General features: G+C 42.2%; 1 protein-coding gene across 1 annotated transcript in view; it reads right to left on the bottom strand.

Moving 5' to 3' along the window:
- Positions 1–18,602, bottom strand: part of DACH2 (dachshund family transcription factor 2) — a 386,481-nt gene that overhangs the window by 201,610 nt on the left and 166,269 nt on the right. The window lies entirely within an intron of this gene.

Here is an 18,602-nt window from a genome sequence, read left to right on the forward strand (position 1 = left end):
CACACCCAAATGTTCATTCTCCTTTGAGGGGTGGGGGCGAAGTACGACTTATACTCCTCAAAAATGGTAAATGTCTATGGTGATTCTCAGTCATCCAGGTCATGACTGTCCCAAAGGTGCTTTTTCAAGAGGCAAAGACAGGACTGTCTTTGTTTTTTTTTTTCCTTGAAGACCTTTCACTTCTCATCCAAAAAGCTTCTTCAGCTCTGCCTGGATGGTAGAGAATGAAAGGATTGATATTCCTTGGAGACAGCTGCGCATACTTCCCAGAGACCAATTAGATCAACAGAGTTAGCCTCCTCCAGGTCCCGTCGACTAAGCAATGCAGGTTGGCAGGCCTGCGGGGCAGGGCCTTCTCTGTGGCTGCCCCAGCCCTATGGAACCAACTACCCCCCGATGTCCGTACTGCTCCCACCCTACTGGCCTTCCGAAAGACTGTGAAGACCTGGCTCTGCCAGCAGGCCTGGGGGCCTTGAGTATTAACATATTATTATTATTATTATTATTATTATTATTATTATTATTATTATTATTTATTAGATTTGTATGCCGCCCCTCTCCGTAGACTCGGGGCGGCTCACAACAATAACAAGAACAATGTAAAAACAAATCTAATAATTTAAAAAACACTAAAAAACCCATTATTAAAAGTAAACACACACACAAACATTCCATGTATAAACTGTATAGGCCCGGGGGAGATGTGTCAGTTCCCCCATGCCTGACGGCAGAGATGGGTCTTAAGAACTTTACGAAAGGCAAGGAGGGTGGGGGCAGTTCTAATCTCCGGGGGGAGCTGGTTCCAGAGAGTCGGGGCCGCCATAGAGAAGGCTCTTCTCCTGGGTCCCGCCAAATGACATTGTTTAGTCGACGGGACCCGGAGAAGGCCAACTCTGTGGGACTTAACCGGTCGCTGGGATTCGTGCTGCAGAAGGCGGTCCTGGAGGTATTCTGGTCCGATGCCATGAAGGGTTTTATAAGTCATAACCAACACTTTGAATTGTGCCCGGAAATTGATCGGCAACCAATGCAGACTGCTGAGTGTTGGTGTGACATGGGCATATCTTGGAAAGCCCATGATTGCTCTCGCAATCTCTTGCCCTAATGAGGGTTTTTTGGCTCATGGCTGCACTGGGTGAGGTTTCGTTGACTGGAAGAACATTTTCAGCACTGTCAGATTGAAAACACAACCTCTGCATTCTCTTGAAAAACCCTCCAGGAAAACTGGATCGGCAACCGTTACTGGAAACCCATCTGTTCGTCTGAGGAAATGCTATATCCTTTCTCTTTTCCGCGTCCACAACTTTGCCACAATATTTGCTCTTTCCTGTTATACAACAGCGCTCGCTGACAAGCTTATTTTGAGGTGTGTCTAGTGTGGTTGGTTTCAGTCAATTTCTAACACTTAGGAGTGAAACCAGATACACCTCCGTGCATTTTGCTCTGCAGTTTCATTTATGATTGGAAATCAACAAATCACCAGAAGAAATTGCAACTCAACAAGACTCTGCAAACCCTGGTTGGCCTGAAGTAAAGATGGTAGTCTCTTGCACCTCTACGGGAGACCGAGAACGTTCATCTTGGTCAAACAACTCTAAATCATAGTGTGTTGATTGGATGGAGCCATCAGTAACGTACAAGATCCAAACCACAGGCTAGGTTGCCTTTTTACAGATATAAATACTCTTTATCATAGTTACCTCTAAGCTGAGCAGTGAGCAATCGCTCACTTAAAAATCATCATCAACTCAGCGTTTTCCAAACCTGCCCAGAAGCCGAGAGGGAAAGAGGGAGAGGGAAGGAGAGAGAGAGGAAGATAGGAAGAGAGAGAAACAGATAGAAAAAAGAGAGGAAGGAAAAGAGAAAGAAAAAGAATGGGAGTAAGGAAGAGAGAAAGAAAATCAAAATCTAGTTTGAAACTAGCTCAAATATTTAAGTGGCATTTTGATATTGATAGAGTTGCCCTATTATGAGCTCACTGTTATAGACACACAGTACAGTATTTTATTTTGATATTCTCTGAGGCAAAACAGGGTGGGTTTTTTATTTGTTTGTTTGTTGGTTTGTTTATTCATTTATTTATTCATTCATTCATTCATTCATTTATTATTTCTGTGCCGCCCAGTCCCAAAGGGACTGCCGCTCAGACACTATACTTTTCCGCCCACCCCCCAAAAAAAATTAGAGGGAACACTGCTCTTTCTACCTCTTCATTCTCTATGGCAGAAATTGGGACCAGAATTTCTGTCGCTAAGTGACATGGTAGTAACACGTGACATCATGTGATCATACCATTTAGCTCAGCCAATTCCAGCAGTTCTGGTTGCCTTCTTTAAGCAATAACTATGCCGCCATCAAGAAAAGGATTCACATGATCACGACTTACGACTTCCTGCATGTTTCCCCATTGATTTTGCCAGTAGGGAAGGTCATTGTGGCTTGTTGCAAAGTCATAATCATGAGCCAAGTACTTAGTGCCCAAAGTACGGTCAAATGATTGTGGGGAGTCTATGATAGCCAGTACTACAAGGGCCCCTAAAGGTACCAGTTGTACTGCACAATTGTTCTGACTCAGCTCCCAAACCCAACACACCCTCCATAGTTCAATACATGTAAATATTCCCTTTATTGGAAGTGCCAGCAGCCTGGCAAAAAGTCTCTCTCACAGCAGGCTAACAAGTTTGTCCAGCAGGGAGATGAATAGTTGTTTCTCACACCTATTCATCTCCACCTCCTGTCTTTTATCCCCAGAACTAGGGTGGGTTTTCACTAGCAGCAGTGGTTCTTCCCAAAGATCAGCCCATAGATTTCCACTGCTCTCCTCTTCTCTGCCTTCTGCACATCTGCACGTCAGCCACTTGGACCCAGCTGCTCCTTCTCTTCAGCCACCTCCGGAACTGACTCTCCATCCAAGAGCTGATGGACAATCTAGGTCCGCCTCCCTCTCTCTCCCTGTCCCTTGAAAGACGGCGTTTAAGGGGTGACTTGATCGAAGTGTATAAAATCATGCATGGGATAGAAAAGGTGGATAGAGAAAAATTATTTTCTCTATCGCACAATACTAGGACAAGGGGGCCCTCCCTAAAGCTCATAGGTAAGAAAGTGAGAACAAATAAAGGGAAATATTTCTTCACCTAGTGGGCCGTTGGTTTATGGAATTCACTTCCAGAAGAGGTCGTGACAGCTGTCAGCCTTGATAGCTTCAAGGCAGGATTAGACAGATTCATGGATGCTAAGCGTATTGGTGGTTATTGAAATGGATGTCCATGTGCCGCCTCTATGTTGGTTGAGGCAGGCAGGATTCCTTTGAGTACCATTTGTTGGGGGTCACGGGAAAGGGAGGGTCTTGCCTTCTCTTTCTGCTCAAGATCCCCGAGAACAATTGGTGAGCCACTGTGTGACACAGAAAGCTGGACTCGATGGGGTTTGGCCTGATTCAGCATGGCTCTTCTTATGTTCTTATGTTCCCTTCCTCCCCCACTCTCTGCCAGCTCCATTCCCCGATGCTGACCCTCCACTCCCACACCTCTTCCTCATCTGATTCAGCTGCTGGAGGGGCCTGCAGCCGACAAACTATATAACAACCATCCTAATTTTGAACAGTAACAGTAGTGGAATAAATGGCCATAACTCAAGTCGATCCGCCTAAGGAAGCTCCAAATATAGTTCAGTCCTATAACTGCACAAATTGTGATTTAGCAGGTAAAAATTGAACAACTACACAAACTCTTCCATATACAAGGCAAATATGAACAGTGTTTGGACTTCTGACAATAGCAATGGACCCCCTCCTTCTTGCCGTGGGTGGGACGAAGAGAATCAGATGTAAATTTGCATACTAATCAAGACAAATAAACATGTGGTGATTTAACTGGGAAACCATCCGATGACAATTTAATCGGTACAGGTTAAAAGGTCCATCTTCCCCTCGTCCTGTTGCAGTGAACATATTGATTGTGTTACTGATTTGAGGACTGGCTTATTTTGCATGGCACAAATAACCATTTAATTGCTCTTTAATTGAATGGTGATTGCTCATGAGCAAATTATTAAGGTTGGGTTTGGTTAGTTTTTTTTTTTTTTTTTTTGCTAAATTACTCAATTATTTATGCAAAGGAATAATATTTTTTTAATTGGGGGTAGGGAGATAATAAACTCACCTCCAAAACAAAGCAAATTTATGGATTATTTTCCAGTTACAGAAGAGACCGATATTGTTTTGGATTAGGTGCTGTTCACAATCTATATCTTCCTGTGACGCTATTAGATTAACTAGTCCAATGTCTGCAGGATGACCAGGCCAGTTTTTTGGTATCGACACCACTCCCAAAACTATGGCTTAACATACCAGGAAGTGCTAAATTTCAAGCCAAGGCCTGAGACTAGAAAGGAGAATATCAACCCACGTGTCATAAGGCTATTATTATGGCTCAGTAGCTAAGATGCTGAGCTTGTTGGTCGCAAGGTCGCCGGTTCAGCAGTTCGAATCCCTAGTGCCGCCTAAAAGGTTGAGCTCCCATTACTGCTCCAGCTTCTGCCAACCTAGCAGTTCAAAAGCATGTAAAAAATGCAAGTAGAAAAAATAGGGACCAAATTTGGTGGGAAGGTAACAGCATTCCGTACGCCTCTGGCATTTAAACATGCCAGCCACATGACCACAGAGATGTCTCCAGACAGTGCTGGCTCTTCAGCTTTGAGCAAGAGATGAGCACCGCCCCCTAGAGTTGGGAATGATTATCACATATGTGCAAGGGGAGTCTTTACTTTTATCTTATACAGTATGTGTATCATTTATATTAAATATCAGGTTATAGGCACTAGCCTGTCCTATTTTGTCCTATTTGGGAGTAAAATTTGTGTTGCATCAGTGATGTTCACACCTCATCTCCATCAACAGAGTTGCATTTGAAGAATTATTACAGGTTTGTAAACACTATTCCTTGGTTCATATGTCATGATAAGATATAATTGCAGGAAGGCTAGCTTTATTTATTGTTTGTTTGTTTTGTCAAGTATGTATTGGTAGTATACAAAGATATAACAATGATTATATACATGATACTAGTAAGAGAGAAACACTAGGGCAGGGGATGGAAGGCACGCTGGGGCACTTATGCACGCCCCTTACTGACCTCTTAAGAATTGGGACAGGTCAACAGTGGATAGTCTATGGGAAAAGTTTTGGGGGTTAGATGATGAAACTACAGAGTCCGGTAGTGAGTTCCGTGCATCAACTACTCGGTTACTAAAATCGTATTTGTTGCAGTTGAGTTTAGAGTAGTTTACTTTTAAATTTGTATCTGTTGTGAGGTTGTGTATTGTTGCGTTTGAAGCTGAAGTAGGAAGGATCTTGTAGCAGATGATTTTATGGACTATGCTTAGGTCATGTTTAAGGCGACATAGTTCTACACTTTCTAAACCTAGGATTGTAAGTCTAGTTGCGTAGGGTATTCTGTTGCGAGTGGCAGAATGGAGGGCTCTTCTAGTAAAGTATCTCTGGACATTTTTTAGAGTGTTTATCTCCAAAATGTGGTGTGGGTTCCAGACAGATGAGCTGTATTCGAGGATTGGTCTGGCAAAAATTTTGTATTCTCTGGTTAGTAGTTAGCTGTGCATGATTTGAATACAGCCATCATGGCTTGTCAACCAATAATTACAATGTCTAAACCCAGCCAACCGAGGCTTATTTTGTTGTTTTTTAAGTAGAAATGATTCAATCAAAAGAAGCATAATAGGATTCATGAAGTCAACCACAATCTACATTAGGTGCTTATGTGCCAGAACAAGAGACCACCGATCTTTCTGCCTCTGGATAAACCAATGATAGATAGCATTGGTTGGGGAAGAAAAACTTTCTTTCCAGTATGGTTGCTTCATGCAAATCTGAAGAATTATGAAGATTTCCATTAGCAATCCAGCCTCCTTCAATATGTTTTAAACATTATCAATTTTCTACCGTACATGCATTCCAGTCCATGAAGAATCCTATTTGATAAAACTGAATGGAGGAGAGTAACATTTGAAGATTTGAAGTTTTAATGTCTATGGAGTTGCTCAATCATCTGGGTCATGATTGTCTTGAAGCTGCTTATAGAAAAAATCACCTGTACTTTCTTGGTTTTTTTTTCCCCTTGAAAATGTTTCACTTCTCAATCAGAAGAGAAATGGAAGGGAGAGCTTGGGTGAGCAGTGTGGTCGGGCAGTAGGAAAAGCAAGTAGGATGCTTGGCTGCATAGCTAGAGGTATAACAAGCAGGAAGAGGGAGATTGTGATCCCCTTATATAGAGCGCTGGTGAGACCACATTTGGAATACTGTGTTCAGTTCTGGAGACCTCACCTGCAAAAAGATATTGACAAAATTGAACGGGTCCAAAGACAGGCTACAAGAATGGTGAAAGGTCTTAAGCATAAAACTGATCAGGAAAGACTTAATGAACTCAATCTGTATAGTCTGGAGGACAGAAGGAAAAGGGGGGACATGATCGAAACATTTAAATATGTTAAAGGGTTAAATAAAGTTCAGGAGGGAAGTGTTTTCAATAGGAAAGTGAACACAAGAACAAGGGGACACAATCTGGAGTTAGTTGGGGGAAAGATCAAAAGCAACGTGAGAAAATATTATTTCACTGAAAGAGTAGTAGATCCTTGGAACAAACTTCCAGCAGACGTGGTTGGTAAATCCACAGTAACTGAATTTATGCCTGGGATAAACATATATCCATTGTAAGATCAAATACAGGAAATAGTATAAGGGAAGACTAGATGGACCATGAGGTCTTTTTCTGCCGTCAGTCTTCTATGTTTCTATGTTTCTATCTTCTAATGCAACTCCTTTCTCAAGCAGAAGACTCTATAGACATTCAGACAAGTGTGATCCAGTCTTTTCTTAAAAACTTCCAGAGATAAAGCACCCAAAACATCTGAAGGCAAAATTGTTCCAGTGACCTCAGAAACTGCATCTCAATGCTTCAACGGCCTTCTAGTGCAGGGGTCTCCAACCTTGGCAACTTTAAGACTTTGTGGACTTCAACTCCCAGAATTCCATAGCTAGCTGCCCAAGTTGGAGACCCCTGTTCTAGTGATGCTATGATATCCTGAGAAGTTTTGTTTGTTTGTTTGAACCAAATGTTTTAAGATAAGAATGGGAGAAGGAGGTGAAGCTATCCGAGGGCACCATGAAAATTCAACCTTTATTTACTAAAATTTACAGGTATGAGCTGGTGCTTCTCCAGGTGACAAGGGTCTACTTATTCTCCACTAATATTTTAGGAGAACTCAAGGAGAATATTTGGCTGTTGTTACTTTCTGGTGAGTAATATTTTTCGGCTAATGGAATATGGCCCTACCACTCTATGAATCTCTTTAATTGCTTTTTATACTCACCGAATCCCATGACCATGAATGAATGAATGAATGAATGAATGAATGAATGAAAAAAAGAAAGAATGAAAGAAAGAAGAAACAAGGGAGCGAGGGGGAGGGAGGGAGGAAAGAAGGAAGGAAGGAAAGAAAGAGGGAGGAAGGAAAGAAGGAAGGAAGGAAGAAAAGAAAGAAAGAAAGAAAGAAAGAAAAAACGAGGGAGCGAGCGAGGGGGGAGGGAGGGAGGGAAGAAGGAAGGAAGGAAAGAAAGAAAGAAAGAGGGAGAGAGGGAGGGAGGGAGGAAGGAAGGAAAGAAGGAGGGAGGAAGGAAGGAAGGAAGGAAGGAAGGAAGGAAGGAAGGAAGGAAGGAAGGAAGGAAGCTCTTTCAGACACAGCTACATTTTAATATTTATGTGTGCATTTTCTTTGGTATCTTTTAAAACCCTTCCATTTTCTTCTACATTGCAAAACTATTCCAACCCTTTGATAGCACCTGCCTTGAGTTTAGTGCTTGCTACCTAAAAGTTACTAAACTGTGCCAACTGGATGAAGAAGAGATTCCTGCGTAACATTCAAAATACTTTAGGATGGGGTTTTTTTTTCTCTCTTTTTCTGCAAAGCACATGATTCCACTATATTTTTTAGAAAAAAATTCAACGCAGGGAAAATAGGTGTGCCCTTTTTGGAAAGCCTTCCTTCCCTTGCTTTCGGGCATCAAAACAATGCCCCTTCCCCCCACCTCACAAATATGTTGGGATTTTGACTACATATTTCCTAAGTGCCAGATGTAGTTAAACTCTGAGTGACCTTCTGGGAGCTGAAGAAGAGAAAGAAACTTTGACCTCCGTGCAACTTGAGGCTGTCTCTCTCCTCATGTTGGCAAACTGATCGCTTGTCTAACTATTGAAAGACATTGTATTCCTTCCCAGATCAAAGGCAACAACAGGCTAATTCAGGGAAGGGAGGGGGGGGAGAAGAGGCAGCCATGCAAAATGGGCAATTAACATTAATCATCAGTGAAGTTGTTTAAGCAGTTAACTAGAACCTGATCACCCAGGGCAACTCTCATAAAAACAGAGTTTTGCACTAATGCACCAATACTTTCAGTGCAACACTGCAACGGTAGGTGGTTGGGAGGAGAGAAACACCCTTAATGTAATTGTTTGATACTGAACTGGTAGGCAAATCAGGTTTTTACTCTATGGATTTTTAGGACCAATGCATGCTTGGAGAGTCCCAATCTTATTTCTCACAATACAGTGGTACCTCTACTTAAGAATGCCTCTACTTAAGAACTTTTCTAGATAAGAACTGGGTGTTCAAGATTTTTTTGCCTCTTCTTAAGAACCATTTTTTACTTAAGAACCCGAGCCCAGAAAAATTTCCCAGGAAATTTGAGAGCGGCATGAAGTCCCAGCCAGTTTCCTGCCATTCCCCCTTTAATCCCAGCCATCTTGGGGATTTCTGGGCTGCCAGGGGAGCCTTTCGGTGGCGCTTAAGGAGGCTTTGGCAGTCCAGAGCGAACAAAGCATTTTCCTTTCTCTGGGTGCTTGGAGAGGGAATAAACCACTTCGTTGTGATGACTGCCTCGCGCTGCCTCCCACACACCCCGGCGCGAGCTTGCCTTCCACAGTGTCCAAGCGTGCAAAGGCCAAAGGGGGCACTTTGTCTTGGTCAGATCAACTTGGCTTCAGCCAAACCAAGGAGTAACCACAGTGAAGGAAAGGTACCAGCTACAAAGCGAGCGAGTGAGCAAGAGGAGAGGGGAGCCCTTCAGCATGGGAAGGAAAACCGGAAGGAACTCCAGTTCGCTCGTGCCTGTCGGTCGTCAGAAAGCCAATCACGAAAGGAGCGCGAGGCTCCGCCCACATGTCCAGATGCCGCCATTTGGGTTCTCTTACCCGCTGTGCATTCACAAAGCTTTCTCTGTATGCACAATAGTGACGTCTGAGCAGGTGGGTGGAGCCTCGCGATCCCTTTGCGACCGGCTCTCCGATAACCGATAGGCATGAGCAAAATGGAAGCATTTCACCCCTGTTTTTTATAAGCAACAAACCTTCCATTAGAAGCCTTTAGCATAATTTGTGGGGAAGCCTGCAGGACAGGTGAGAAGAAAGGAATGGAATGCTATCCAACTGCCTGGTCCTAATCTACAAGAGAGATGGAAAATCTGTAATTCCTATAAAATGCTAAACCATAAATACATAATGCTTCCTGTAAAATGCTGAATTATTGGCTGTGGGAATAGAATAGAATGGAATGGAATGGAATGGAATAGAACAGAGTTCTTTATTGGCCAAGTGTGATTGGACACACAAGAAATTTACATAAAAAGATACATTTGTCAAAAATCATGAGGGCCAACACTTTGTGATTGTCATCGGGGTCAAATAAGCAATCAGGAAACAAAAAATTTATTAAAAATCTTAAGGATACAAGCAACAAATTATAAGTGGGAGAAGATGGGTGATTAGAATGATGAGAAAAAATTAATAGTAATAGAAGTGCAGACTTAGTAAATAGGTTGACAGTGTTGAGGGGAGTATTTGTTTAGCAGAGTGATGGCATTTGGGGAAAAAAACCTGTCCTTGTGTCTAGTTGTCTTGGTGTGTGGTGCTCTATAGTGACGTTTTGAGGGTAGGAGTTGAAACAGTTTATTTATTTATTTATTTATTTATTTATTCAATTTTTATGCCGCCCTTCTCCTTAGACTCAGGGTGGCTTACAACATGTTAGCAATAGCACTTTTTAACAGAGCCAGCCTATTGCCCCCACAATCCGGGTCTTCATTTTACCCACTTCAGAAGGATGGAAGGCTGAGTCAACCTTGAGCCGGTGATGAGATTTGAACCGCTGACCTTCAGATCTACAGTCAACTTCAGTGGCCTGCAGTACAGCACTCTACCTCCTGCGCCACCCCGGCTCGATTTAATGTCCAGGGTGTGAGGGGTCAGTAAATATTTTCACAACCCTCTTTTTGACTTGTGCAGTATACAGGTTCACAATGGAAGGCAGGTTGGCAGCAATTGTTTTTTCTGCAGTTCTGATTATCTTCTGAAGTCCGTGTCGGTCTTGTTGGGTTGCAGAACCAAACCAGACAGTTATAGAGGGGCAGATGACAGACTCAATTATTCCCCTGTAGAACTATATCAGCAGTATCAGACTGGAATGGGGTCCAGGTCCAACCCAAATTTTGGGGCCTGCTCAAAAAGACTCAAATCAAGAAACCCGATTTTATCATGAGAATACAAAAGGGCCTGGCACCTCTCTGCGACATCTAAAGTGTGTCAAATAAGAATGAATGAACCCAGCAAACAATCTAAAGAACTTGAGCCATTCGATTTATGCAAGAGAGTTGATTGGCAATCTTACAAAGATCATGATTCGGCGGACTGATTGGGATATATTACATGTCCTTAGACTGTGTGTGAAGAGGGGGGGGGATACTCCTACTTGCAAGAAAGATTTTATTTTTTGCAAAGGGAGAGCTGATAGAATAAGCAATTTAAAGGTTGGCTACTCAACTGACGGAAACTAGAGCTGTGAAAACTATTTTATACCTCATTTACCTGACCAATATATTTGCCTATTTAAATAACGTGTCTTTCTCTTGTTCTTTATTTGCACTGTCCATGTATTTGTACTTATTTATTGCAGGGGAGCATAATCAAATCGTTCTGGGATGAAATCTCTTGGAGTTCAATTATCGGCCTTCCCAGAAGGGTGACCTCTGAAGAGACTTTTTAGACAACCGGAAGTGTCGGTCTTTGAACAGGCTGAAAAGCCCAAAATCCCAAGGCTTAGGTTGGTTAAGTAGAGTTGAAACAGTGAAATGAAGTCCCCATATTCATGAGAGAAAGGGGGTTGCAAGAAGAACATGAAACTGGGGGAATGAAGCAATAGTGAAACCCTATTTTTTTTTACTACCAGTTCTGTGGGTGTGGCTTGGTAGGCATGGCAGGGAAGGATATTGCAAAATCCCATTTCCTCCCCACTCCTGGGGGAAGGATACTCTAAAATCTCTATTCCCTTCCCACTCCTGGGGGAAGGATATTCTAAAATCTCTATTCCCTTCCCACTCCTGGGGGAAGGATACTCTAAAATCTCCATTCCCTCCCCCACTCCAGGGGAAGGATGCTCCAAAATCTCCATTCCCTCCCCCCTCCTGGGGGAAGGATACTCTAAAAACTCCATTCATAAGAACATAAGAAGAGCCATGCTGAATCAGGCCAAAGTCCATCGAGTCCAGCATTCTGTGTCACACAGTGGCCCACCAATTGTCCTTGGGGATCTTGAGCAGAAAGGGAAGGCAAGACCCTTCCTTTCCCCTGACCCCCAACAAATGGTACTCAAGGGACTCCTGCCTGCCTCAATCAACATAGAGGTGGCACATGGACATCCGTTTCAATAACCACCGATACACTTGGCATCCATGAATCTGTCTAATCCTGCCTTGAAGCTATCAAGGCTGACAGCAGTCACGACTTCTTCTGGAAGTGAATTCCATAAACCAACGACCCTCTGGGTGAAGAAATATTTCCCTTGATTTGTCCTCACTTTCTTACCTATGAGCTTTAGGGAGGGTCCTAGTATTGTGTGATAGAGAAAAGATTTTTTCTCTAACCACCTTTTCTATCCCATGCATGATTTTATACACTTCGATCAAGTCACCCTCCTAGAAAGGATATTGCAAAATTCCCATTCCCGCCTCACTCTGAGGCCAGCCAGAGGTGGTACTTGCTGGTTCTCCGAAGTACTCAAAATTTCCACTACCAGTTCTCCGAACTACTCAAAATTTCCGCTACCGGTTCTCCGAACTACTCAAAATTTCCGCTACCGGTTCTCCGGACTACTCAAAATTTCCGCTACCGGTTCTCCGGACTACTCAAAATTTCCACTATCGGTTCTCCAAACTACTCAAAATTTCTGCTACCGGTTCTCTGAACTACTCAAAATTTCCGCTACCGGTTCTCCAGAACCTGTCAAAACCTGCTGGATTTCACCTCTGGAATGAAGAGAGTTTTAGAGTCTAAAGAGAATGTCTATGGAGATTCTCAATCATCCAAGTCATAGTTGCTCCCAAGTCACAATTCCAGAGGCAACTGGAATTCTTTGTTTTTCCCTAAAAACATATCACTTCTCATCCAAGAAGCTATCCAAAAAGGAAAGAGTGCTAACAACCAGAGCACTTTTGGGACAGTTCTACAGAGAAGGGAATAATTTGTATAACTTGCAGCATAACTTAAAAGTGTTAAACTTCAGCCTTGCCTAGAACTAAAGATGTGATTGTTTCCTGAGAAAAGAGGCAGGATTGATTAGAAGCATCTGAGCTTGGAGACAACATAATTTCAACTTCTAAAGAAGGAATCGTATTTTTGGCTCGTCCCTTTCAGAGACAGAAATAGAGGCATCTTCAGAATGACAAAAAGCAGAACTGCGTTGTAAAGTCCATCTTGACACACATAAGGAAGAGACAAAGTGTGCATCTCAGTGGCATAATTTCCCACCCCCTTTACGCCCCCAACAATAAAAATATACAGTACTCTCTACTGTAGTGTTTTGGACTTCAACTCCCAGATGGTGGATGGGGATTTCTGGGAGTTGGTCCAGATATCTTCAAGTTGCCAAGGTTGGGAAACACTGCTCTACTGTACCAACACTACAGATATACTCTCGGGCAATAAAGATATACAGATGTATAGAAACATAGAAGACTGACGGCAGAAAAAGACCTCATGATCCATCTAGTCTGCCCTTATACTATTTTCTGTATTTTATCTTAGTATGGATATATGTTTATCCCAGGCATATTTAAATTCAGTTACTGTGGATTTATCAACCACGTATGCTGGAAGTTTGTTCCACGGATCTACTACTCTTTCAGTAAAATAATATTTTCTCATGTTGCTTTTGATCTTTCCCCCAACTAACTTCAGATTATGTCCCCTTATTCTTGTGTTCACTTTCCTATTAAAAACACTTCCCTCCTGGACCTTATTTAACCCTTTAACATATTTAAATGTTTCGATCATGTCCCCCCTTTTCCTTCTGTCCTCCAGACTATACAGATTGAGTTCATTAAGTCTTTCCTGATACGTTTTATGCTTAAGACCTTCCACCATTCTTGTAGCCCGTCTTTGGACCCGTTCAATTTTGTTAATATCTTTTTGTAGGTGAGGTCTCCAGAACTGAACATCCAGAACTGTACAGTCTCCAGAACTGTATAAACATCCTCCAAGATAGAAAACAAACTTAACAAACTGTAGATTGTGATACACTTATTTCCCTGAAACGCTGGCTTTCTACAGGAAGTGAAAACATAATTTAACATAACAATTTTTAAAAATAAAATATTTATAAATATAATTTCTTAGTAAATTTCTTTTGGGGATGAATTATTTCCTCACTAACAGATGCATTTTGGAGCTGATCCCTTACAGCTCGACTCTATAGACGTTTTCTCAGAAATGAGCCTCTTTTGATTTACCAAACCTCTGATCACATTGCACTGAGAATTCTAACTGCCTCTAAAATGGGATCATGTGGTTGAAAAAATACTTGCATGCATGCAAAAGGATTTATTTATTAGTGTCACATGATTGTAGAGAATTGTAATTCTATTTAAAAACCAACTTCAAACTAACAAAAAAACACATAGAACATAATCCAAATCCAATATGTATTCAAACAGATTCTAGTCTAACTTAAGGAAGGAAGGAAGGAAGGAAGGAAAAGAGACAAAGAAAGAAAGAAAGAAATGAGGGGGAGGGAAGGAAGGAAGGAAGGAAAAGAGACAAAAAGACGAAAGAATAAAAGAAAGACACACTTAAAGACACAAAGACACACTTAAAGACACAGCAAGCACACATTTTATAATGCAACAAGCTTTCACACGAACAGAAAAAGTTAAATATTCACTAGGCTTTCCTTAAGGAGAAAGAAAGAAAGAAAGAAAGAAAGAAAGAAAGAAAGAGGAAGGAGGGAGGGAGGGAGGGAAGGAAGGAAGGAGGAAGGAAAACAGAGAGAGAGAAAAAAGAAAGAATGGAGGGAGAGAAAGAGTGAAGGAAAAAAAGAAAGAGAAAGAGAGAGAGAGAAAGGAAGGAAGGAAGAAAGAAAGAAAGAAATGAGGGGGAGGGAAGGAAGGAAGGAAGGAAAAGAGACAAAGAAAGAAAGAAAGGAAATGAGGGGGAGGGAGGGAAGGAAGGAAGAAAGGAAGGAAGGAAAAGAGACAAAGAAAAAGAACAAAAGAATAAAAGAAAGAACAAAAGAAAGGAAGAAAGAAAGAAAGAAAGAAAGAAAGAAAGAAAGAAAGAAAAAGGGGGAAGGAGGGAGAGAGGGAGGGAAGGAAGGAAGGAAGGGTCTCTCATACACAGCTACATTGTAGTATTTAATGTCTGTATGCATTTTGTTCAGTATCTTTTAACACCCTTTTCTTTTAGATTGTCAGCCTATTAAAACCTTTTTTTAAGTTTGTGTGTGTGTGGGGGGGAATCTGTGTGCAATACTTTACCAAAACAAAAACAAAACAAAAAGGCTGTCTGTCATCAACAAATGGGTTTAGGGGAAGGCTTCTCCTTTTCTCCAATCCAAGAGACATAAAATACCTGTTTCCATTACAGTCGGCTGGTTAAGCTTTACAAGCACAAATATTTACTGTTCCTTTGCAGGACAAGAAAATAATGAAAACCATCCTTGAATCCCATTTGGAAATATAGAAACGAGGCCGGGAGCCTGATTTATAAATGGGAAATAGGTGTGTGGATGAGCTCTCCTCCTGTATTCTCTATGCTTCTATTAGGCTTGCATCTGCCTCCTATTACGGCCCTTCTTCTTCTTCCCGGGGAAAATAATAATAATAATTTCTGTGTCACTTGCTCACATTGGATGCATTCATTTTCTTTCGACTTTTCCGGTGCTTATTGATTTCCTGCCCCTGGGTTTCTCCGCTCAGTGGGTCAGCCATTAAAACAAAGGTTGTTCAAAGTAACAGTGCACAACCGCAGATATCTGCAGAGCCCTCACATTCTGGACATCAATTGTTTCAACTTCTACCCTCAAAACGATGCTGTAGGGCACTGCACAACAGAACAACTAGGCAGAAGGACAGTTCTTCCCCCCGTGCCATCACTCTGCTAAACATCGAATTCCCACAAAAACTGTCAAACTATTTAATAATAATAATAATAATAATAATAATAATAATAATAATAAACACATGAAACAATCGATCACATACTCAGCTGCTGCAAAAAGATCGCACAGACTGACTACAAGCATAGACATGATGCTGTGGCACAGATGATCCACTGGAACTTGTGCCGGAACTACCATTTACCAGTGGCAAAGCCCGAAAAAGTGGTCAAAAATGAGCAAGCAAAACTACTGTGGGACTTCCGACTTCAGACTGACAGAATTCTGAAGCATAACACACCAGACATTGTGATTGTGGAGAAAAAGAAAGTATGGATCATCGACATTGCAATCCCAGGAGACAGCAGAATTGAGGAGAAGCAGCTAGAGAAATTAGTGAAATACGAAGATCTAAAAATCGAGCTGCAACGACTCTGGCATAAGCCAGTGAAAGTAGTCCCAGTGATACTTGGCACGCTGGGCGCAGTACCAAAGGATCTCAGCAGACATTTGAAAACCATCAGAATTGACAAAATCTCCATCTGTCAATTGCAAAAGGCCACCTTACTGGGATCGGCAAACATAATTCGCTGCTACATCACACAATCCTAGGGGCTTGGGAAGCGCCCGACTGGTGATGAAATACGAAATCCAGCATAGTGATCTCGTTTGCTGTGTTGTACTAAAATAATAATAATAATAATAATAATAATAATAATAATAACAACGACAACAACAACAACAACAATAGTACAAGAGTCCAGAAGGAGTTGGGTGACCTATAAATCTAATAAATTAAATTGAATAGAATTATTACTATTATTATTCTCATTTTTCCTATCATATTTCTCCTTCTATACTTATGAGTGTAATTTTGTTGCTAGTATCCTTACGATTTATATTGTTTTACTTAGTTTCCTAGGATGGTTTTTGTTGATTCTATTTATCTTATGATTTATGATGTATTTTTATGAGGACTAAGACCACGATCTATTACTTACAGCTTTTATGTACAATGAGATCTTACGCACCAATGACAAAATTCCTTGTATGTCCAGTCAAACTTGGCCAATGCAGAATTCTCTTCTCTTCCATTCTCTTATCTTCTCTTCCATTCCATTCCCTTCTCTTCCATTCTCTTCTTCTCTTCTCCTCCTATTCCTATTCTATTCATTGTTCTGTCCTCTCCTGTCTTGTCTTCTGTTCTGTTTTCTGTTCTGTGCTGTGTTCTGTTCACCTGTTGTGCTGTTTTTCACAGGGGTTTCAGAGAAGGTTCCCTGAAGTCTCTGGAGGGTAAAACAGCCTTCCCCAAGGCCGAAAATCAGCTGGCTAGCACGCGCATGTGTGCTAGAGCTGATATAAGACAACACCTCGTATGCTCTCCGATATAGCTCCCAACTTAAAACGGGCCTTTTTTTGGCCTCCGGAGGGCCACTGGTGGGGATGGGGAAGGCTGTTTTCATCCTCCCCAGGCTCCTAGAAAGGCTCTAAAGTCTGGGATAAGCAAAACAAATGGGACATCCATTCCAACCAGAACTTGGCAAAAATGGAATGTTTCTGGCCTCTGGAGGAATTTGGGGGGGGGGGGGAGAGATTTTTGCCTTCCCCGAGCTCCTAGAAAGTACAGTGTTACCTCCACTTAAGAACTTAATTCGTTCCGTGACCAGGTTCTTAAGTAGAAAAGTTTGTAAGTAGAAGTAATCTTTCCCATAGGAATCAATGTAAAAGCAAATAATGCGTGCAAAACCATTAGGAAAGAAATAAAAGCTCAAAATTTGGGTGGGGGGAGGAGGAAGAAGAGGAGAACAGTCACTGCCGAAGGAAGAAGGTGAGGTGAGAGGAAGAAAAAAATCCAAAACTTTAAGGCTTAAAAAAAAAAAAGAGGGACTCTGAGGTGGCGAGGAGGAGTACGCGTCTCCCATACACCCGGCGTGAGGCTGCCTCCCAAACACTGCGCCAGAGAGAGAAACCCAGGGGGAATGGCAGGAAACTGGCCGGGCCTTTGTGCTGCTCTCAAATTTCCTGGGAAATTTTTCCAGGTTCAGGTTCTTAAGTAGAAAATGGTTCTTAAGAAGAGGCAAAAAAATCTTGAACACCCGGTTCTTATCTAGAAAAGTTCTTAAGTAGAGGCGTTCTTAGGTAGAGGTACCACTGTGTTGCAATTAACTTCTAATTCTGCAGAAAAAAAGAGGTGTGTGTGTGTGTGTTTCTTCATAGGTTCACCATCACAGCCATAAACCATCATTGTATTGCAATTCATGTCTAATTCTGCAAAAAAAATTGGGGGTGGGGGTGGTAGTGAAAGCACTTTTCCTGGGGGGACTCAGATTATCTCAGGGACCGCCTTCTGCTGCACGAATCCCAGCGACCAGTTAGGTCCCGCAGAGTGGATCTTCTCTGGGTCCCGTCAACTAAACAATGTCGCTTGGCGGGACCCAGGGGAAGAGCCTTCTCTGTGGCGGCCCCGGCCCTCTGGAACCAACTCCCCCCAGAGATTAGAATTGCCCCCACCCTCCTTGCCTTTCGTAAGCTACTTAAAACCCACCTCTGCCGTCAGGCATGGGGGAATTGAGATCCTCTTCCCCCTAGGCCTTTACAATTCTATGCATAGTATGTCTGTATGTATGTTTGGTTTTTATATTAATGGGTTTTTAACCGTTTTTAACATCAGATTACTATTGTACATTGTTTTTATTGTTGCTGTTAGCCGCCCCGAGTCTCCGGAGAGGGGCGGCATACAAATCCAATCAATCAATCAATCAATCAATCAATAAAACGAATGGACTCCCGTACCAGAAAAGGCCCGAATGGTGAGCCTATTATTGCCAGTAATGCCAGCAAGGCATTACCCTGTTTCACACAAGGCTTGGCAACTCTTTCTGGTAATACACAGCTGATGCTCTGCTGGTTGCCAGTTTCTTGGTTAGGCTTATTAGCCACGGACCCCAGACATAGGAGTGGCTCCTTATTTAGATGGCTTAAAGGGGGATTAAGTCAATCCGTGGGGATGACTGTTCACAGCTATTAAGACTCTGGGCTCCTGAATCACAGCATGCCACAGACACCAATTGGTGGGGAACAAAAAGGAAGAGTGCTTTTGTAGCTCTGTCTTG

The sequence above is a fragment of the Erythrolamprus reginae genome, chromosome 8, assembly GCF_031021105.1.
Source record: "Erythrolamprus reginae isolate rEryReg1 chromosome 8, rEryReg1.hap1, whole genome shotgun sequence".
NCBI classification, from domain to species: Eukaryota; Metazoa; Chordata; class Lepidosauria; order Squamata; family Dipsadidae; genus Erythrolamprus; species Erythrolamprus reginae.